General features: G+C 43.8%; 1 long non-coding RNA gene across 1 annotated transcript; it reads left to right on the forward strand.

Moving 5' to 3' along the window:
* The first annotated feature begins 21,952 nt into the window (after positions 1-21,952).
* On the forward strand, positions 21,953-22,758 carry LOC144766804 (uncharacterized). Its single transcript, XR_013597935.1, has 3 exons — positions 21,953-22,078; positions 22,186-22,236; positions 22,339-22,758. It is a non-coding gene; the product is annotated as an uncharacterized LOC144766804 (long non-coding RNA).
* The last annotated feature ends 626 nt before the right edge of the window (positions 22,759-23,384 follow it).

A 23,384-nucleotide genomic window follows, 5' to 3' on the forward strand; every position in this document is an offset into this window, starting at 1 on the left:
TATTCTACCACAATAAAGAGCGCAACAAAAGAAGAACACCCTATAACTATCTCTTCTTTAGAAAGTTTAAATAGATCAACAGGGGTACACCCACAACAAAAGGAAGGAAAATCTACACTTTGGGGGGATGTGCTCCTAAAAAGTTTACAACAAGCAACTAATGCACTGAACTTTCAATCCAACAAACTCGACGTGCAGGTAGATTTGATGAACCTAATCGCATCCCACATAGCGGGAATAAATTTGAAACTGGAAAAAATTTCGTCATACATCATAAAAGAAAAGGAGGAAGATAAAAAATGGAAAGAGAAACTAATAGATCAAAACTGCGTTTGTAAGGACATAATAGACAAATTAGCAACCTTACCAGACATCTTGAAAGAAATATTAGCAGTAACAAGTGGGAAAACCAGCAAAAGTGAAAACCCCAACACAGAGGTAAATAAAAACGGAAACCAAAATAGAATAAGTCACATCATCGAGGAAGAATAAACTATAAATGATACAGATGAAAACGAACAAATAAAGGGAGGTCTGGAAGAAAACAAAACAATGGGTTCATCGGGTACATCAGAACCTCTAACAAAAAGACAGCGGAAACGGGCAAGGAAGGCAAGAAAAAACGCTACCAAAAGTAAGCAGGCAAAACAATTCTTTGCCATCTTCGAACAGAAGACAAAAGAGGCCGGAATAAACCCAATCACAGACACTCCAATTACAGACACCTCAATAAAGAAGATGGAAACAAAGAAACAAACACAGATAAAGCAGAGGAACAAACAAAACCTCCAGTCAGAACCAAAATAATAACAAACACACAAGGAAAATCAAAAGACGAGGAACAGTTAATCACAAACAAAGCCATGGACAATAGTAAAATGCTAAAATCGAATTATATAGAGGTATTAGAACAACAAAAAACAATGGAAAACAATCCAAAAAGGGGAAGTGCAACATGGGACAACAAAGGATTAATTCAGCTTACAGAAGGAAATTCACCACACACCAAGGAAAAAAATGAAAAAGAGCAAAACCATAAAACAGAAGTCAATCAAGCGAGGAAATCAAATATTGGCCTGATCATCACGGTGGGAAATAAAGGAAGAACATGCAGAGACCAGGAAGCTGAGTCAAACAATAAAACAAGCCAAAATGAAGGAAACTTCCAAACAGGTCAAGACAAAACACACCTCTTACAACAAGCATGCACAGTAGATTCCATTCGTCCGGACTTAACAACTATGGCCGGCCAAAATGACAACATAACCCACATTCGATTGGATTCAACAGAGGGAAAAAGGAGAATTTATCAAACAGGACATCCCGAAACAGCAAGAATGGAATCAGAATGCAAATTACTGTTCAAACAAAAGGAAATTCAGATACGCTGAACAGGGGAAATATCCTTCGATTAATCGAAGAGATACCAATACTGAGGGGGATAACAACAAGTGACCTGAAAGCAGTAGAATTTTTTCAGGGAAACACAGATAGGGGCTCGGACATAAGTAGTACCACCTGGGCATCTAAAGAAATAGCAGAACTCATATTCTCAACTAGGACACATTTCACAGAATGGGGAATAACCTTAGAACGTCTGACCCCAATAAAATATCCATTCCCCTTACTAAGCATCAAGAATGCCCAATCTAACAAAGCAAAGGGAAAAACCCAAACAATCCTGAAAGGAGCAAGAAATAAATCTATTTCGGAACAAGATCTGAGCAGTACCAAAACAAAGCAACTATACCAGGGTCTGAAGGAACATAATGACTGGTCCTGGTTGGCACAGGCGCTAAACTCCCATCGATCCTGATGTATGCAAATTGATACAAAACAATCAAAGACCAAATGCCAATTTATCTCCAATACCAGAAACAAAAATAAGGATTTGCTCGTGGAACGTACATGGCTTCAAAGAAATGTCCCAAGACCGAGAAACAACAGATTACCTGAGTAAATTCGAAATAATTTTACTCCAGGAAACCTGGAATGTAACCGCGAGGCAAATCATGGGATACGAGGAACATCACATAATGGCAGAAAAATTTGCAAAATATGGACACCCAAGGGGAGGTCTGTCAATCTTCATTACCAACAATTTTGACTGGAAAACTGAACTAATCGACTCAGGAGAGAATTGGATACAAGTGATCAAAATAGAGCCGAAAACACACAAAAAGAACCCTGGATGGAGTTTACTTATTATAAATCTATACATTCACCCAGACAAGACGACCAAAATTGAAAAAGCTCTAACTTTGATAAATTTGATAAAATCTTTACACAGAACTTACCAATCGCACGAGATATTCATTTCCGGAGACTTCAATTGCAATCTAATAAAGACAAATAAGAAAAAGGACAAAATCCATAAAATCTGGAGTGATCTGGAACCATTAGGTCTAACAATCCTAAATGGAAAAATGGAGGGAGACATACCCGCCAAAACCACTTTCTCCAGTGGGAAAAAGAACTCCATAATCGATTTCACCCTAACAAGCAATGAACTAAAAAAGAACATAGAATATTTTGGAATACAAACTCGACCTGAGAGCGACCACTTCCCACAAGAGACAATAATGAGGTTAAACACCGAAGAGAAAACACAATTAGAAATCCTTTCCGCAATTCCGGAAATATACAAACTGAAAAAACTCAAAAGCAAGGGCCCAGTAAAAAAGGAGATAATGGACTCAGTGTTAGAATATGAAAGTTGTTCTACGGGCATGGAAAACCAATCACCCATAGCAAATTGGGAAAAGCTACATAAATTTGTGCTGGGAAAATTTGCAATAAATATTCCGGTAATTGATGGTCATAAAGCAAACAAAGAGCCATGGTATAACACCAAACTAAGAGATAAGAAAAGGGAAATTGCGAAAAAATTAAGAATAAGGGCAGCAGAAAAAAGGTCAGGAAATGAAGTAGATAATAACGACATACAAAAAATGAGGAAAGAATATAAAGAGGATTGTAGAAAAGCTAAAAAAGCTCACACAGAAGAAATCTGGGTGGACCTTCTAAGAACAAGTAAACTTTCGAATAGTGGAGAATTTTGGAACATAATAAATAAACTCTCAAAAGTAGTTGGTGAACAAGCTAATATAGGAATAAGTGAAACAACATGGGCCGCTTATATTAACAATCTGTACAACATCCAGAGTAATCCAATCAACAAAGAAATAATCAAAAACCTAAAAGATCTAGAACAAAAAGATACAGTTCCCGGACAATGGAAGAACGTCCAGCAGGAAAGCACTGCCCAAGAGGAACAAGCACCGTTGACAACGATTAAACACCTAACCGCACTAATAAGGAAAATGAAAGCGGAAGGAGCAGCTGGCCCAAATGGAATGCCGAACGCCTTATTCAAATATGACATCGACTTCTGGGTAAAATACTTGACCCCACTATTTAATTATATTCATAAAGAAAAAAAGATCCCACCATCCTGGCAAGGAAACATCTTCCACCCAATTCATAAAAGTGGATGTAGAATGGAACCCGGGAATTATAGATTAATAGCCTTAATTGACGTGGAGGCAAAGCTTTTCTCATCCTGTATATTGTCCCTACTTCAATCTTGGATAAAAGACAATAACATAATACCTAAATTCCAAACCGGCTTCAGGGAAGGTATGGGCTGCTTAACCAACTTGTCAGCACTGTCGTTATTAATCGAAGGAGCAGGGAAAAGAAAGACTGGACTAATAGCCTGCTACATAGACCTGAAAGCCGCCTTCGACCGAGTCCCCAGAAAACGCCTATGGAAAAAACGGGATCTTTGGGGTCTACCGCCGGCATTAATGGAAACAATAATGACACTATATAGCGGAACATGGGCAAAAATAAAACTGGGAGACGGAAGAAGAATATCTGCAGAATTAAAAATAACTAATGGCCTCAAACAGGGCTGCGTGCTCTCCCCAAGCCTTTTTAATATATATCTGGCCGACCTAAAAGACTATCTACAGAATGCAAACGGACATCCGCCAAAATTAGCCAACGAAAGTATTCAGTTTCTCCAATATGCCGACGACATAGCAGTCTTAAGTCAAACGCCAATAGGCCTACAAAGAATAATATCAGAATTAACAGACTATTTTGAGAGAGAAGGCCTAGAACTAAACATTAAAAAAACAAAAGTGGTGAGACTAGTGGGCAATAGTAGAAGATCTTTTAAATGGTACACAGAAGGCAGACAAATCGAGGAAACAACCGCTTACAAATATCTGGGAGCTACAATAAGCAAAAACATGTCACTTTCAGACCAAAAAAGAATCATCACCGCAAAAGCACAATCACTGAGCTTCGGGTACAAAGTTCTCCAAGATAAACTGCAATGTCCATCATACGACCACCTGTTAAAGGTAATGGCAGCCCAAGTCTTACCATCACTCTCATACGGACTGGAAATATGGCATGGAAAAGAAGCAGCCATTTTAATTACCCTCCAGATAAAAATATACAAATCTGTATTCCATCTATACAAAGGATCAAATAAGACTGGAATTTGGTTTACAAAATCAAATATACCAACGGAAAGCTGCTCTAGTAAAATGGTGCTGGAAACTAAGATCGGCGGAAATGGGATCTTTAAACAACTTATGTTGGCAAGAAATTAAAAAACAATATGACCGACATGAAGCCAACTCATGGGGCAATGACCTGCGAGCATCACTAGAAACCCTCAAAATAGAGGAGATCTGGAAGAAACCACCGGAAGAATCATCTTTCAAAAAGATTTGTAAACTAAATGCAAAAGCCTTATCTCTGGTAGAAGATAAAAAGATTTTGGCCAAGTGGCGCCATGCATGGACCGTTTTAAATTCATACAAACAATTAAAACCTCAAGCCTACCTCATAGCGCACTTCCGGCTATCTTTAAAAACAAAATTCATGGCCCTCAGAATGGGAGACCACTGCTCCAAAGACCTGATCCCATCATGGAAAGGCATGCAACAGGGACGAAGTTGTAGGTTATGTGACTACCACAGTGAGACCTTGTGTCACCTCCTGTGCACATGTGAATCTTCCATAGAAAAAAGGAAGAATTTATTGAAACCTATTTTTAATATGCTACAGATCCGTACCTGCAGGCAAGCTGTGACCAGCTGGATGGGAGCAGGCTCAAACATTCTAATATGTCGCGGGGTAAAATTCATGAATTCTGTAGAGAATTTGCTCCAAAAAATAGAAATAGACCACAGATAAGGCCTGGGAGGAAGTATTTATTTAATGAATGCAAAAACAAATTTTAAACCACATGAACTTTTAACCTGTTGTTATTTTAATAGAATTTTTGTACATGTATGCTCTATGGTTGTGATAAACCAAATAAAGTAAATTTTGACTGACTGACTAGTAGTGAGGAGCTTATCTCTACCTTTACCTTCAAAAAAGAGCCACAATATAGCTGCCCACTGACTCTGGGGGATGCACTGGACAGTGCAGGCCCTCTCCAAAGCAGTCATCCATTTGTGGATGTCATCCCCTTGTTTAAAGGGGGGCACTATTTTGCTCAGGTGTCTAGTATCAAAACTCCTGTCTTTATCTTTAGGGATAATGCTGCCACCAGTGGGGACTGTCCCACTCAACTGTTGCTCTCTAGCAAAGGCAAGCTTCTCCTTGGCAAGGGCAAGTTCTTCCCTCTGGATCCTCAGATTAGCTTGTTTCATCCTTGCTTCATGTTCTCTTCTCTGAGGGGAAGTCATTCTCCTCTGGGGAGAAGTCATTCTCCTCTGGGAAGAGGCATGAGAGTGCAGAGATCTATTGGAGTCCCTAGAATGAGACCTATCTCTTCTAACTCCATAGTTAGGCCTGCTTAGGGTCAGTACTGGGGGTCCCCCAGATCCTTCCCTATGTAGGTCTAAGTTGGCCCTAGTAAGTCTGCTGACTAGCTCAGGACCTTTGTCTGCCTCACCCCCAGAAGGATCCTCTTCATCCTCCTCCTCCTCTACTTTCTCAGTTTCAGGGAGGTCAGGATCACCAAGGGTACCCTCTAAGGGGGGCATGTTCCCATCTGTATGAGAAGCCTTTCTAGCATCATAAGTCTCTAAGAGACCTAACAGAAAAGGAGTGGTAGGGTTAGAACCCTGTTTCAATTTCCTGGAGGTACACACTTGTCTCATCTCCTGGAAACTGAGAGCTGCATATCTGGAAAGGACCTGTGGAGGGTCACTAACCACTAGGGGAGTCTCTGCAGACTCTCCATGGGTAGACATGCTTTCTAGTGAGGTGTAAGTGATGCACCTACCTACACTATGGGTTCTCCTACTGATCCCTTGCTAAGAGTTGTAGTCAGGGTGTGCTAGGCCCTTTATACTACAACAGCTGGTTCAGTAGAACTCAGAGTATTTCTAAGCTTGTTATATGTACCTATGGTACCTTATGTGATCTTTCAAATGATATCTCAAGATTATACGTGGTAAAAACAACAGCAAGCTCAAATCCCAACCGCTGCACACCAATGTGAGAAGTTGGCCTGATATATGATGTTCACTAGTTCTAGTGACCACCTTGTATCAGTCCAAACAACCCTTATGGTGATTGGTTGTAAGTCAACCTTATAGACCAGCTATCCTAGTAGCGTTGACAAAAGCAGTCTTTAGGCTAAACTCTGAATGGCATGTGAAGCCAGCTGTTTTACCACGATATAACCCCTTGAATACCAGATGAAAGGACACCACACAGGTTGTTATAAAAATAAACAGATATTTATTAGTTAACATACACCTCTGGACTCTTTATGAGGTCAGAGGGCTAAGCACATGACAATACTACAAAAGAAATACGAGTTCGCACAATATCTACAAGTGTGCCTGAGGGGCACGGCAAACCATATACTCAAAACAATGGAATGCGAGGACAGAAAGTACTGTAAGGAGATCCAGAGACTGGAGGATCGCTGGGACTACGCTACGAACTAGGTAAGGCTCACGGGACTCACGTGCAGAGTGGAAACTCTCACGCGGGATGCGTACCAACGTCTATGGATGCTATAGTTTACAAAGTTACGGATTCCGGACGAACCCGGCTGGATGGAGGGAAAACAACAGTGGACCTGGACACTAGGATAGTGAACACAGACTTCAGCACCTAGAAGCTTTAGTTACCTAACCCACAGGCTGCGGGTGCATAGGGCTGAAGTTGCGTCGGGTTTGCTGCGTTGATCCCGGTGATGCCTGAAACAAGAAGTTGCTGGCAGGCAGCCAGATGGAGGAGTCCGGTGGTTCCAAGGATGGAACTAGATGGAAGAAGTCCTGAAAGGGAAGGGGACAGAGTCTCGGTCACTAGCCAGTGACGGTGCTGGAACCAGGAGGGAACCAGGGGCAGTCGCCGCGTTCAGGTGAAGGAAGGGTCGCTTCTCTCTGTAGCTGCGCGGACCAGGAGCTGCTCTTCACGACCAGGCTGGAGGCACGAGCTGTCCCACGTAGTCTGCTGCTGTCGGCGGTGTCGGATCGTCGATCTGGACAACAGGCCTTGGCTAATGCAAGCCACGCGGTGGAACAAAGAGGCCTCTGGTGTGGACCAGGAGGGTCCAAGGTGCTTCTCTTTCACAAGGAGAGCAAGGGCCAGTCTGGGGGACCAGGCTAGCAGTGTCGAAATCTTCGGGTCGTTGTCTCAGAGGTCACTAGCCAGCCGGCAAGTGACCAGACAACTGGAACAACAGCAATCATGCAAAAGGGCCCCACGCAGATCTTGTGGAGGCTGGGGGGCTGATCTTTGATGCAGGTGCTGTGTCGATGTGGGGCTTCTCAGTCCCCAATGCACTCACACAAGGGTACCTCAGGGGTCGTGCAGGAAGTGCTGTGCAGGTTTCTTCAAGATGGCCGTCTCCACGTCGCTCGTCGCACCCATGGGTCCCAGCTGTGCTGTGGATGTGGGTAGAGGTCAGAGGGGTCTGGAGGTCCGGGTCTCGTTGAGCTGGGTCGTCAGATTCCGGGAGGGAAGGACGTTGCAGCAAACCGCACAGAAGCTTGATGGTGCCTGCAAAACAGGATGGTCACTCCCTGACCATAGGGGAGATTCTTCAGTCTTCTGATGTTCAGGAGGTCGAAGGTCAAGAGTTCTTCGTGGAAGTTGTCCAGATTAATCTGATTTGGAACGGGACTAGCTCCTACCTTTATCCTGCTAAAGGGGGCTGCACTACTGACTAGGTCCCTCCCCTGGGTGGGACCAGGAAGGGGGGTGGCTACACCCCCAATCCTTTGTCCGGTTTCCCGCCAGAGCTGGGGCTGGAGTGCCCCAGCAACTGGTTGGAACCGGTGTATGCACAGGGCACCTTGTGTGCCCCAGGCATATCTCATTCCTTTCAGCCTGGGCCTACCTAATACACAAAATCCTGTCTGGGGTGGTGCTAGGCAGGCAACCCTTTGTCCAAGCCTCCCTCGCTGGAAGGACTCCCAGCAGCAGGAGGTCAGACTTGTGTCTGTGGTGGCAGCATCCATTTTGTGATGCCAAGGCTCGAGTTAACTTTAACCGGGGTTCACAGTTACATACATGTCGTGTCCTTCTAGAAGGGTGGAATGCTACCCCCGTCGCCAGAATTGGCAAGGGGGTAGTATTCCAATTCGTATGACACCTTACTCGACATGTTTTGATAATGTTATACCAGAGTTAGCATTTAACCGCGAGGATTATAATGCACTTAAGAGTATATGGTATAGCGTTATCATGGAACAGCTATTAGGACTTGGTTCCGCAAGCTGCAAACGGGCTCAGCTCATGCCAGAGCACCATATCACATAATTCCAAGCACTCTGCCTTCAGGATTGCTAAAGCCTTCCATAGGAGTGACTGATAGGAATATATGTGTCCATTTTAGGGTTAGGTATAGGTATACTATATCTAAAGCAAAGGGTGATTACACCACCTTGCCCCAGCTGTCATGCAGCCAGTTGTGTCAGTTTTGGATGGCCAGCCAGGGGTGGCATAATACATGCTGCAGCCCCTGGTAGGCCCTGGGTACACCTATGCCCTGGGTACCTAAGGTACACTGTACAGGGACTGATAAGGTGACTCAGTATCCAATTAGATATGTACCTAGGGTACATGGAGTCCATTTTAACAGAGAGAGCAGGAAGCCTGGGGTCCTGAATAGCAGGATCCCAGGCCAACTAAGTCAGAAACCAGCAAAACACTAGGTAAAAAGTTGGGGGTAACCATAGTCAGATATCCACCTTCCTACAATGAGCTCATTGATAGATTGGCTTCTGAGTTTCTGAGCACATTTGATTTGACAGCTGGCTATTGGTAGATCAGGTTAGCGGAGGATGCCAAGGCCAAAACAGCTTTCTCAACCCCTGGAGGTCATTACCAATTTGTGGTGATGCCCTTTGGTTTGAAGAATGCACCTGCCACTTTCCAAAGGTTGGTGAACCAAGTCCTTACTGGGTTGGATGACTTTTGTGCAGCTTATCTTGATGATTAATGCAGAGTCAAGCGCACACAACCTGTGTTTGATGATTATATTAATCGTAGTATTAAGAGAAAAGGATAAGATCGCACACAAGTCTTCTTTCGGTGTGTTTTTAATGACTTAGTCAGGGTTCCTCTTAACCATAAGGGAACCAATTTGAACAAGAACCAGCCGACACGTGTTTCGTCAATCTAGGGTGAACCCGTGACTCTTCAGGGCTGAGGGTAGATGTGGTCTGTCGGTATCGGGGGACTGGTGATAATTCCAACCCGGTCCTGGTCGGGTGTGTATGCGAGAAAGAATCTGCAGAGAATATCGGCACCAGCCGGTGCTATATCAGGGGCCTGCTTTCCGTGGGCCGGAATGTCGGAGAGGAGGCAGCTTCTCCGGGTGCTCCCCACATCCCGATACTTCCTCCTCGACCCCGGCAACAAGCCAAATCCCTTGTGAGCACAGGCATTACCCGCCTCCTCACCGACATTCCAGCCCACGGAAAGCAGGCCCCTGATATTAGTTAACCAGAGCCCCAGCATCACAAAATGGATGCTGCTGCCACAGACACAAGTCTGACCTCCTACTGCTGGGAGCCCTTCCAGCGAGGGAGGCTTGAAAAATAGGTTTCCTGTCACAGGGAGGTGCTAGCACCAACCCACACAGGCCACAGTGTATTGGGGCAGGGAGGGCTGAATGAAATGAGACACTGCCTGGGGCACACAAGGTGCTCCATGCATAGGCCAGTTCAAACCAGTGCTGGGGCACTCCAGCCCCAGCGCTGGCGCAAAACTGGATAAAGGGAAAGGGGTTTAACCACCCCCTTCCTGGGTCCCACCCATATGAGGGACCTAGCAGGTAATCCAGCCCCTTGATTTGGAATAAAGGTAGGAGCTGTGTCCCAAGACTTTAGATTTATCCTGACTGAAACTCTGATACGAAACTCTGGACCTTCGACATCCTACTCGACGTAGAAGACTGAAGAATCTCCCTTGTGGTCAAGGAGTGCCACCCTGTGCAAGCAGGCACCATCAAGCGCTCAACGGTTTGCTTTGTCGTTGCTCCCGCTGGAGCTCAAACACAGAGCCTGAGAAGACCCAGACCACCAGACTTCTTTCAGCCCGATCCACAGCCACAGCCAAGCTGAGACCCGTGGAGGCGACACGAGACGTGGGACCGGCCATCTTGGAAAGCCAGTGAATTGCTTTCCGTGCAGCTTCTGAGGCACCCACGAAGTTGTGCATTGGGGATTGAGAAGCCCCAGCCCGAGCATCAACTGCACTGGAGATCACCCCTCCACACTCACCGAGTGCTGCGTGGTGCCCTTCTGCATTTTCCTGCTTGACGCGTCTGTCCGGTCACTTGCCCATTGGCTAGTGGCCTCTGTGACGACGAAACCTTCAACTTACACTGCTGGTCTGGTTGCTTCAGACTGTCCCTCGCTCCCCCCTGAAAAGGAGCGGCCCATCAGACCTTGCTGGCCTGATTAAGAAGCCATCTTCGATTCCTGTGTGGGTTGTATTTGCCAAGGCCTGTTGACTCTGATTCGAGAACCGACACCGCCGACAGCGAGAGCCTTTGTGGGACAGTCCACAACCAGCTCCTCGTCACCGTCGATGCCCCCTGGTCCACGTGGCAGCAGAGACAAGCTTCACAACATTGCTTGATTGCTTTCCGACATCGCCTGGTTCCTTCCTGGTTCCATCCTGGTCACTGGTTAGTGACCCAGACTCTGTCCCCTCTGCTTTCAGGTACTCTTCATCCTCGATCCACCCTTGGTTCCAACCGGACTCTTCTCTCCTGGTCGCCTGCAGCATCTTTTCTCCAAGGCTCCATAGAACTCCACGACAAAACCAGACACACTTTGGGACCTATGCACCTGCGTCCTGTGGGTGAGGTAACGTGGATACTCCGGTACTCCTGTGCAGATTGACTATCCTAGTGTCATAGTTTCAAGTGGTTTAGTTCTAGTCCGGTCAGAAGACTCCTAACTCTTTAACTTTCTAACTTTACGCACCCATTGACTTGTATGTGTGCACGCGTGTGTGTTTAGACACTGCACACACACTCCGTGGGCCTCCTGCCTCCTAACAACTGTTAGTCCAGTGTGGTCGCAGTGATTCCAAAGGCTCTAGGCCTTACCATTGTTCGTGACGTGGTTCTTATACCACTATTTTAATATATGGTTTAACGGGCCACCAGGGCCTATCCATATTGTGCAACTTATTGTATGTGATATTAAGTTATTTGTTATACGCTTTTGCTTCTGTCCTCATAAAGAGTACAGAGAGTTGTTTTAGAAATAAATATATATATATATTTTGAATATATAACCTGCGTGGTGTCCTTTCATTTGGTATTAAAGGGATTGCATATGGTAAAACAGCTGGCTTCACATGCCCTCTTGTCCATGCTACCACTAGGATAGCTGGTCTATAAGGTTGACTTTACAACCATCACCATAAGGGTTGTTTGGACTGGTGCAAGGTGCTCACTAGAATAGTGAACATCATATACCAAGCCAACTTCTCACACAGGGTCAGATGCCCGCACCCTCAGCATGCTTTTCCTACTGATGTGGCACACCATGTCAAAATGATTCAACCGCCCACACTTTGAGCGAGTCTTCCCTTGCGCTTGACATACATTGGGCATTTGGTGTGTCAGAACGCAATTGCCACACCCCTTTCCAGGTGGCCTGGGTGTCGTGATGATGCAAAGCCGAGCAGGGTGCCTCTGGACGACATCGACATGTTCTTCCCTAACTTTTATCATCTGTGTTGCACTCGATGTGGTTGTCCCTCTCGCCAATGCAACATCCATGTCCTCTGCCCTGCTGTCCACCAACTTGTGGAACCTTGCCAGTATCAGCATTTTGTCTAGGGAGATACCAGGCTGCAACAGTATGATGTTTCTTAGGGCAGAGGATCTGCGCCCTTGGATCAGTTGGGCCCCGATTTCATCCGGCTGGTTGAGGTCAGTGCATGTGCCTGCCAATTTGCACAGGCGGACATATGAGCCCGTCTCATTTTGAATCTCTCATATAATTCAGATGGGGATCAAAATTACGGTTTAGTGCTGCCACTGAGTCGTCAAAATCATTGTCACCTCCTGTGTTTAGAAGGAGTTAAAATAGGTCAGAGTTCTGCGCCTCCCACATGTAGCATCATGGAACTCTTCACTGCCCTTTTAGTTTCACGTTTGGTGCAAAAGTAGTGTTTCAGGTGCCCAACCCATTGGTGCCAGCGGGGGGCAGCCATGGTGGGGTCTAACAGCTGGCTAAATGGGGGCCAACGCTGTAACAGAGGAGTCTGCGCAGGTGCGGATGGCATGGTAACTTGCTACTGGTCCATCATTAAATATTTCCTTCCTCCTTTTTATTTTGTTTTCCAGGTGGATGGGTGCGTTCACTTCCTTGCCCCACGGTTCATGGGGGTCTGTACAGAGTCACTCTCAGTTTTTACCTGCCTACCCACTCATCTGTCAGCATCCACCAGTGCTGGTCCACGACTGTCCAATGACGGTCTCAAGACTGTGTACTGTTTCCTGCGGGCCTGCAACCGCCAGTGCTTGTTAACAGCTTCGACATGCAGTATTTCAGCTGCACGCATGTCTCCCAGAGGAATTCACTTTGACTCACCCGGGAGTGCACTCTCTGCCACAGGGGTCCTTCCTCTGCCTTCGTAATGCGGGAACCCACTCGCTGCTCAAGCCGTCAGAATGCTATGAGGTCGTGTTGGTCCCGAGATGGCATTACGGTACCACAGAACCAATCCTAGGATGCTTTTTTCCAGTTCAGGGAGGACCTGGCATGGCAGTTCAGGCTGGACTGTTCCCATGTGTCTGATTTGCATATTGCTGGGTCTAACCTGAAATACCATGGTGAGCAAAAAAAAAATGGATTTAGGCCCAGAACTCTGACTGGGGGCGAGAGTTTGACATTGTTCAGCATTCTGTTCATCAATTCTTCTTTTTTTGGATGTCACCTCACGTGGGATGGGTATGCCCAGACATGGGTCCTGTGCTAGCCATTCCACTGAATTCAAGCTATCCTGGCTGATGAGGGATGATACCCAGAAACTGATCCTAGGATGCTTGTTTCTGGTACAGGGATGACCTGGCCAGATAGTTCAGGCTGGACTGTTCTCATGGGAAGCAGGGTGAAGACTGATTTGCATATTGCTGGGTCCAAACTAGAATGGAATGGTGAGCAAAACAACTATTGATATAGTCCCGGATCTCTGACTGGGGGTGAGTGTTTGACATTGCTCAGCATTCCAGCCACCAATTGCTATTTTTGTATATATAGATATGTAAAATAAACACTCAATGACTTGGAGACGCTTGATTGGGAAGGTAGTAGCCACACTATACTTTTTTCCAGCAGTTTTGATATAGCGCCTACTTGGTCCAAAGACTTTTAGGCATTTTACGTGAGCACCAGATTAAATTACACATGGTTAGATTTATTATTATTTTTCATAGACACAGGGAGATTAAATTATTCGCCCAAAGTCACAATGTTGAGCTGAGCAGAACTCAACCCTGGTTCTCCCATTCTTAAAGTCTGCAACTCTGGTTGTTAGGCCATGCCTGTTGACACATTTACTTTAATGTAAATGGATTTGTTGCTTCTTATGTATGTAGTTGTTAGCATAAGGGAAGTCACCATCAAAAAGTACACCTGTTTGTAAAAGATTCCCATCTTGTGTCTGCCACAAGGCTAGGCAGATGAACCAAACAAGATGCCAATACTGAAAATTGTTTGACAATTATTCAATTATTGGTCCCATGCTAATTTGTCAAAGGAACCATGAAACGTTAATTTCACAAGACTTTTATCATTTTTCAAAGCTTTTGCTTATTTTTCAATCCATGTATACAAATGCAAATAGATAATACATGACACAAATACAGACAAAATTGAATTCTTCAAACATCACAAGACTTCTCATAAAAGACACCACAAACATATCTACTTCTCTTTCAACCATTCACCATTTATTCCTGAAACAAACCAAGCTCCACACACTCACACGATACACCAGTGGGCCACGCCAAAATCATTCGTAATTCTTAACAATCGTCCGACCCACAGAAGAGCAGAACGCATGTAGCCAAAAAAGGAATACAATGTCCCATCAATTAAACAGAATCAACCCAAAAAATGAACAAAATTGTACCAACACAAAATATATTTTAAACAGCCACTACGTTGTGAATGAGTTAGTTTGGCTACACAATGCATACGGTCGATGCGTTTCGAACCCTATTGGTTAGCAGGGTTCTCCTCAGGACCAACACAATCTATAAAAGAAAGGAAAAAATACATCCTCTTACTATTCTGATCTTACCAAAACGACATACATTACAGCATGATTACACCTCACCCGTGTATTAGCTTCCTACCTTGCTCAACAACAAGAGTGAGACTGTTCTATTCCTCGTTTATCCTAAGAACATCCACAAAGTCATGAAAGACACAAAATAGGAAACTCGTAAAAAACCTACGTCACGTCAGCAGTAAATCTGACAGTACATGCTCAACAAAGATAGAGAATTGAGCTTACATTATGAAGTTCTCCACATTCCTTGTAATTCGGTTCAAAGTGTGGATGTCCTTTATTCTATAAAAACAAAGAAGATGGGTCTGTGTTAGATCACAATCCTTGAATAGTGCAACAAGTGGTTACTCCGCCTATAATCAGACATACCTTTCAGAAATCCAGTGTAAGGCGGCCAATAAATTGATGTACACCTCGGCACTTCCCCGAACAATGGCTTCAATCTACAATTGTGGAAGGTTTGATGTTGTAAAATGATGTGTTGTGAAATTGTGTCCACATTTGGGCAAACCATAGGCTGATGTAATCCAATAGCCCCTTAAATGCCAATGGCACGCATGTCCGCTCGCGAACAACACAGTGCGCATTTAAATCAACAAGCATTTCTTGCTTAAAGTTTTGAGGCGGCATTCACCTAGGCGCTGGTCCAGTGTTATACATCCCACTTCGCAATAACCCTGACCTAGGTGGAGTACTACCACATTGTTTATTGCCAAATGTAACGCGTGCACTAACCTTTAGAAGTAGTTGGATAACAAAATCTCCGGCTGGCGATTGTGCTCCCTGCCCGGAGTTGCTCGTCACGTTATGTCCTGCAGTGGTTTGTGGGTATTTAAGAACCCTGGGAAATTTAGTTTTATGCCTCCCATTGTGAAAAACTTTATTAGACACGTGCTAAAACAACACGAACGGTAACACTGTGGGGTATTGACATATATTCCGTTCTTTCTCTGCACCCGATGACTGTTGGCTAGTGTTAATGCATCCCCACATCTAGATGCCTAAACTTTGTCACAATGTGCACCTCGAGTATTACAAACCTAGTACACTTCAGCTAAGTGGAAAGTTTGTATGTATATCCACATTACAAGACCTTCGTGAACATATGGTACATGCTGGCACTGCATGCCGTAAAGGAGCTGACTTTGCCATATATGCAACTTCATGATCCAACGATGGTACGGGGCAGGAGTGTACTTTAAAGGCTGTCTCTGTGCCCTATATGTATAGAAACACTTCTACGGGCCGGTCACGTGAGACGGTAATACACACCCGAATTGCCTCTCTTACGGCTACTCACCCCAACTCTGCAGACACTGCCTTACCCAGAAATCATATATTCAAGCAACTACACATTTTGGACATCTCAGTGAATAGCAACACAGCGCCTGTCAGTATCACAATTTGAAAAGCTCAGAAATCTCATTAAGTCCATTCACTGCTGTATTAAATTTCAGGATCAGCATTGCCTCACGTTGAGACAGACGTAGTTCGCTGTCCCCTCCCCGTGGATCTACTTTGATCTTTGAAATCACAGTCCATTGAAGATCGCCCAACCTGTGATCCTTAGCCTTCCAATGATTAACTAAAGGGGCATTTTCAACATTCCTTTTGATCCTAGATTTATGTTTAGAGGCTAAACCACCGGGCAGACCGATAGTTTCTGGATGCGACTCTTTAATTGAGCCCATTTCAAAATACATAGACCATTTTCTGAAAACATTCGTCAATAACATCCCAGCTCATCTACAAGACACTACAGCCTTCATCAACCGGATTGAAACTATTGAGTTTGACGAGTCTCGCAATGTCATGGTCACCTTTTATGTAGTGTCTTTGTACACTCAGATCCTCAGGATGGAGCAATAGAGGTGCTGATGCACTTCTTGGAAACAAGGACCAGACCAACTAGGGTCCCAACAAGCTTTATCATTCAATTGGCCAAATTTGCTTTGCAACGAAACTATTTTAGTTTCGGCAGTGAGTTTTTCTTTCAAATAAAGGGAGTAGCCATGGGCTGTCCATTTGCGCCAGAAGTAGCCGTGTTACACATGGGGCTCAATGAGGAAAAGTTCATTTATAATAACAATCCATTTCAAGAGGGCATTTCCAACTGGATGCGCTATATAGATGATGTCTTTCTAGTATGGTCAGGAACCCAAGAACAACTTGAGGATTTTCATGGATGGCTTAATACAAGGACAGAGGATATTAAATTCAGTCGGACCTCTTCCCAACATCTTGTTACCTTCTTGGATGTGGAGTGTACAACATCGAACCTTCTACTATTGTAGGTTGATGCCATTGGTCGGGGAAGTGCTGAGGTGTACATCAATTTACTGGTCGCCTTACGCTGGATTTCTGAAAGGTATGTCTGATTATAGGCGGAGTAACCACTTGTTGCACTATTCAAGGATTGTGAGCTAACACAGAGCCAACTTCCTTGTTTTTATAGAATCACGGACATCCACACTTTGAACCGAATTACAAGGAATGAGGAGAACTTCATAATGTACGCTCAATTCTCTTTGTTGAGCATGTACTGTCAGATTTACTGGTTTTGGTTTTGAGTTGGAGTTGGACAGTTAGGATTATGACTGATAAAGACACTTTTGCCTATAGTGAAGATCACACACAATGGCTGATAAACGCACCACCGGTTTTTGCTTCTGCCACCTTAAGTGCATCAGCTAAAATGCAAAACGAATCAGACAAACTCATCCGGCTACGGAAAAAACAAATTAGGTCGGACCTACATGGGCACTTTCTTTTGCAACATCTGTGAGCAGGTACAATACCTGGAGGATTACAAATTAGGAATATTCCGGTGATTTTCACTGAAGATCCTGAATAGAAAAAGGGATACAGCTGCATTGAGACCAAGTGCATTAGAGACCTGATAGTCTTAACTGTGGAGAAAACACATCGGCTCTCCCTTAAACAATTGGAAGAAATTTCAGAGCTAGAAACGGAAATTAAAAACAACCAAATGATTACTGATTCAAAAACTCTCCTTGAAAAAGTTGAGAAAGAAATCCTGGAATTCAAAGATTACACTGTAAACCAGAAGAGTAATCAATTTGAAAAGGACAAAAAGAACTTTTCCTTGGAAAACGTTTATCCATTTCTTCACTCAGACTTTTAAACCCGGACGGATTTTCGGAGGTTCCTTACGGAATTTCAGTGCAGGTCAAGAAATAGATTCCTCACTTTTTCCGATACCTCTTCGTCATCTGAGGGCGAAACAGACACGAGAGAACCACGTGGAAATACTAGTAGGAGAGGCATTCATCACCATCAACAGCATCAAAATGCTCTGTGAGCACAGAAGCACAATAAGGTGCAAAAAAGCAACCACAAAACTGACTGAACATTTTCTCACGATGAACCACACCACCAACGATATGCGTTGGACCGTTATAGAACTAATAAAACCAGGAGAAAAGACATTGCAGCGTCCTTTTGAAAAATAACTAGGCTGGATATATAGACTATCCACTAATGTTTCTGGACTCAATGATAATATACCTTTGAATACCGTGAAACAGAGATAAAGGGTACACTCACTGCCAGTAATAAACATACCACTCTGTTTACATTGCCATGTAACTCTAAGCAACTTAAGTTGCTGAATCCTTCAATTTGAAAATCCGTTTTAAGGACTAATACACACACTTACCTGTGACTGGAACAAGAGCTATGGAAAATGTGCTTAGTAAATGTAAATGTAAATGTCATGGTACTTATAGAGCGCACTGTCACCAGACGGTCACCTTGCGGTGTCGCCTATTCGGTTTCCTGGCGCTGATACTCATACCACTGTGGAACCTCTCCTGGCTTTCCCTGTGAAGTGTCCACTCCTGGGCACCCCCAGGGTGAAGCCAGGCATCCTTAGCGCTGTTGGGGCCGGTGTGGAGGCTAAGCAAGCTATTGCCCAGAGTTGCAGCGTGGGGCCCGTGATTAGAATAGGCACCGAGGCGAGAATTAACAGGTCCGAGCAAATTGAGCCCGAGACCCCGCTGAGGCGGGAATCGAACCCTGGTCAGAACTCTGCATCAGGGTCTGCCGCTCTAACCATTGAGCCACACTCCTCCACTACTGTCCTTAGTAAAATGACATTTAATCACATGCTTTAATTGGTGGGTAATCCCTCAAATTTAAACATCTATTGCCGTTTTTTATTAAAAAAACACACATCGCAGAGTGCACCAAATTCGATCAGAGCAGGTTCACATTATGCTATCCAAATACGAATAGGTCACTCAATAAAGCTTTTTTGTACTGACAAAACAGGGGCGGCTCTAGGCTCATGGTGGCCCTGGGCAGGGAGCGTAGGTAGGGGGCCCCGGAAGAGGGGCTCCGGGTGGAGCGGAGCGCGGAGGCCAGTAAAGAGGGGGGGGTCAGGGTGTTTAGAAGTGGAACAGAGCCGGAGGCTGCCAAATTATATTAAGGATATATATTGGTGTGGTGGCCGCTGGGGTTTGGTGGCCCTGTGCAGGTGCACAGCTTGCACATGCCTAAGGCCGGCCCTGAACAAAACCAATGTAAGGTAACATTCTCATGATCCCTTAAAAACCATATCATGTAGTATAATTTTCACTCAGTCCCCGACTAGACTGAAACGACCAACAAGGTAATTCTCTTCACGTCGCGGTCACATGACTGGGACAGGAGCTTTGTGATTGGCTGCCACCGATCAGGAAGCATTGCCCTTATAGACATGCCACGCGGTCCCTCGGTATCCTCAGGACTCTGTGTGGAAGGTAGTCAGGTTTACCAGCGGGTCACAATCACGAGAGAAGTAAGTCACTAAAACTATACGGTTGGGCTCAGTTTTTCCAGGACAGGTCATCTCCTTCGATCAGAGCCACTTTCCAGCAATCATGCAATACTCCCTCTAATTTCGTAATGTTTAAGATAAATACTACCTGTTCCTCCCCCTTTTTGTCATCAACAGATTGCTCTCGTAACAGGCCCCCATCCACGGGATCCATGGGGCAAAACTACAATTAGTTATGAGTAAGTCCTTTGTTGAGTGATAATCATGCGCTTTTCCACAAAAAAAGCTCATTATGTCTTTCAAAATGTAAGTACAAAAAACGTTGGCGTTCTCACCTTTGTTTGATAATGCTTACATGTAGTACCACGTTTTGCCAGATTACTGGGCATTTATAATGCGAATGTCATGACTAATAACAATGCGCTCCATGATTCACAAGGAACACAAGACACCCACTTCAGATTGTGATGAAGATTGAGTGGGTATGGACTAAAAAATGATAGCTCATATTTTCCAGACAAAAAAAACACTTGGAATAATGATGTATCAGTGTATGCATGTCTGAATAAGAGCGTTCCAAAAATACTTGGAATAATGATGTATCAGTGTATGCATGTCTGAATAAGAGCGTTTTTAAAAAAAAAAAAACATAATTATACGATGTTTAAAAACCCCATAATTATACGATGTTCATGAAGGAGAATTAATGCAATTGCTGTTTGAATCACTAGAAAAGTATTTCAATATGGAACCAACTTTTACAATGTTTTTTCATATTTGTTCTTACACAGAAGGCTGTAAGCTCGTCAAACCATAAGTATACGGTCTGGCATCTAGCTGAGTCAGAGACGGGTGCGCCTTAGTGTGCGCATACCTCTCGATTCATCGCACATTGGTCCTGACGAAAACCTACTAATTTGTTAAAAGATTGAAACATGTTGACCATATTCACATAACACTGATACTTTCTGGTCATATTACACCAGCATAAGTATCCCACAAATATCTTTTAACTGTGTCACATAACTCTAGAATAAAATTGACTAAGAGTACATGTTGAACACCTTTTTAAAACCACTTTTTCCCTAAATCACTCCTGTCACAACTCACAAAAAAAACAGCTCCGCTGCAATTGCAGGCGTCGCAGCACACCTGAGTGACACTCGGTCGTTCAGGTGGACCCCGATGATGAAGCATGTCACCAACAAGGTTGGTGAGTGAGGGGTTTATATAAAGAAAAACGTCTTTCTTTATTTGTATCTTTCTCATGCCTTTTTATGCTCACTAGGACTCGGTGTCCTGGGGATACTCATCTCTTTGTTTTTGCAGGCGCATTAACACTAGCCTATAACACAAGGAGTACCTAGAGGTCAAAGCATAGCTGTCACCCTTTTACTCAGAAGACTGAATAGACGGTCTAGTAGTGTTATTATGACCGTATATGAATGTGCACAAAGAATAGTAATAGAGGGAGGTTGTTGGTGTGCCTACTGAAAAAGCAGTGTGAAGTGATAAAAGGAAAACTTAAAATTGGATAGGTTGAGTAGATTTTGGTAATTTAATATTATCTCTCAGTCTCCCAAATCTAAAAACAAGGTGATAATAACACTACTAGACCGTCTATTCAGTCTTCTGAGTAAAAGGGTTACCCAAATGATGCGAAAGAGGGCGGTACAGTGTGGCCTCTGATGGGATTCATTCCCTTTGCTCTTGAGCTTCCTTTTCACCTAGCTATATTGTATTGTTTGTTTCCACTATATTATCACATGTAGGGTGTTGGGGTCTATACCACAGTTGAGTGAGAGCTATGCTTTGACCTCTAGGTACTCCTTGTGTTATAAGTTATGTTGATTGGGGCATGTACCTATTGGGGGTCGTTAAACTCGCCCTTGGACCCTCCCAATAATCGGTTTGTTTCATGGCATAAACACTAGCCAACAGTCATCGGGTGCCGATTAATAACGGAATATATGTCAATATCCCAGAGTGTTACCATTCGTGATGTTTTAGCGCGTGTCTAATAAAGTTTTTCGCAATGGGAGGCATAAAATTACATTTCCCAGGGTTCTTAAATACCCACAAACCACTGCGGGACGTGACGTGATGAGCAACTCCGGGCAGGGAGCACAAATGCCGGCCAGAGATTTTTTTATACAACTACTTGACTTCTAAAAGGTTAGTGCACGCATTACATTTGGCAATAAACGATGTGGTAGTACTCCACGCAGGTCAGGGCTATTGCGTAGTGGGATGATTAACACTGGACCAGCGCCTTGGTGAATGCTGCCTCGAAACTTTAAGCAAGAAATGCTTGTTGATTAAAATGCGAGCGGACGTGCGTGCTGTCGGCATTTGAGGGGCTATTGGATTACATCAGCCTATGGTTTGCACAAATGTGGTCTGATTATAGGCGGAGTAACCACTTGTTGCACTATTCAAGGATTGTGAGCTAACACAGAGCCAACTTCTTTGTTTTTATAGAATAACGGACATCCACACTTTGAACCGAATTACAAGAAATGTGGAGAACTTCATAATGTAAGCTCAATTTTCTATCTTTGTTGAGCATGTACTTTCAGATTTACTGCTGACGTGACGTAGGTTTTTGATGAGTTTCTTATTTTTTGTCTTTTATGACTTTGTAGATGCACTTAGGATAGACGAGGAATAGAACAGTCTCACTCTTGTGGAGCAAGGTAGGAAGCTGATACATTACAGCATGATTACACCTCACCGGTGTATGTCGTTATGTGTAAGATCAGAATAGTAAGAGGATGTATTTTTCCTTTCTTTTATAGATTGTGTTGGTTCTGAGGCGAACCCTGCTATCCAATACGGTTCGAAATGCGTCGACCTTACGCATTGTGTAGTCAAACTAACTCATTCACTACTTAGTGGCTGTCCAAAATACATTTTGTGTTGGTACAATTTTGTTGTTCATTTTTTGGATTGGTTCTGTTCAATTAATGGGACATTGTACACCTTTTTTGGCTACATGCGTTCTGTTCTTCTGTGGGTTGGGCCATTGTTTAAGAATTACGAACGATTTTGGCGTGGCCCACTGATGTATAGTGTGAGTATGTGGAGCTTGGTTTGTTTCAGGAATAAATTGTGAATGGTTAAAAGAGAAGTAAATATGTTTGTGGGGTCTTTTATGAGAAGTCTTGTGATGCTTGAAGAATTCAATTTTGTCTGTATTTGTGTCAAGTATTATCTATTTGCATTTGTGTATATGGATTGAAAAATAAGCAAAAGCTTTGAAAAATATTAAAATTCTTGTGAAATTAACGTTTCATGGTTCCTTTGACAAATTAGCAATGGGACCAATAATTGAATAATTGCCAAACAATTTTCAGTATTGGCATCTTGTTTGGTTTATCATATATTGGCTCAGCCTTACTGAGTAGAGTCAAGGCCCTTTTTTGTTCCTTGACAAGCCTAGCCAGAGGTATTTTAAGGCAAAATCATCTTTTATAGAAACCTCAAACCCTGATTTTTTTGTATATCAGTGTTGTCTCGGTATTACACGATATTACGCCCTCATTCAATGAATTTGACCCAGAAAGAAGAACCTTTAGTGACACATCCAGAAGCATTGAAATCAAGTCACTTTATTAACGACCATTATCCCCTCCTCATCCCAGTCATTACTTTTGAGGAAAACCTCCACCTCAATCATGAGAAAAAAGAAACAGGAAGTAGGGGGTAAACCCCACAGTAAACCTCATCGATCCTATTGTAGTATAAAACACCTTTACCCACACAGCCTGTGAGTTTTGTAATCCCTTCTGCTGACTTGGATGAGAAAAAGTACATGAACTCCTGCTGAGTGCCGTTGTCTACT

Source organism: Lissotriton helveticus, chromosome 7 (assembly GCF_964261635.1).
Source record: "Lissotriton helveticus chromosome 7, aLisHel1.1, whole genome shotgun sequence".
In the NCBI taxonomy this organism is placed as follows: domain Eukaryota; kingdom Metazoa; phylum Chordata; class Amphibia; order Caudata; family Salamandridae; genus Lissotriton; species Lissotriton helveticus.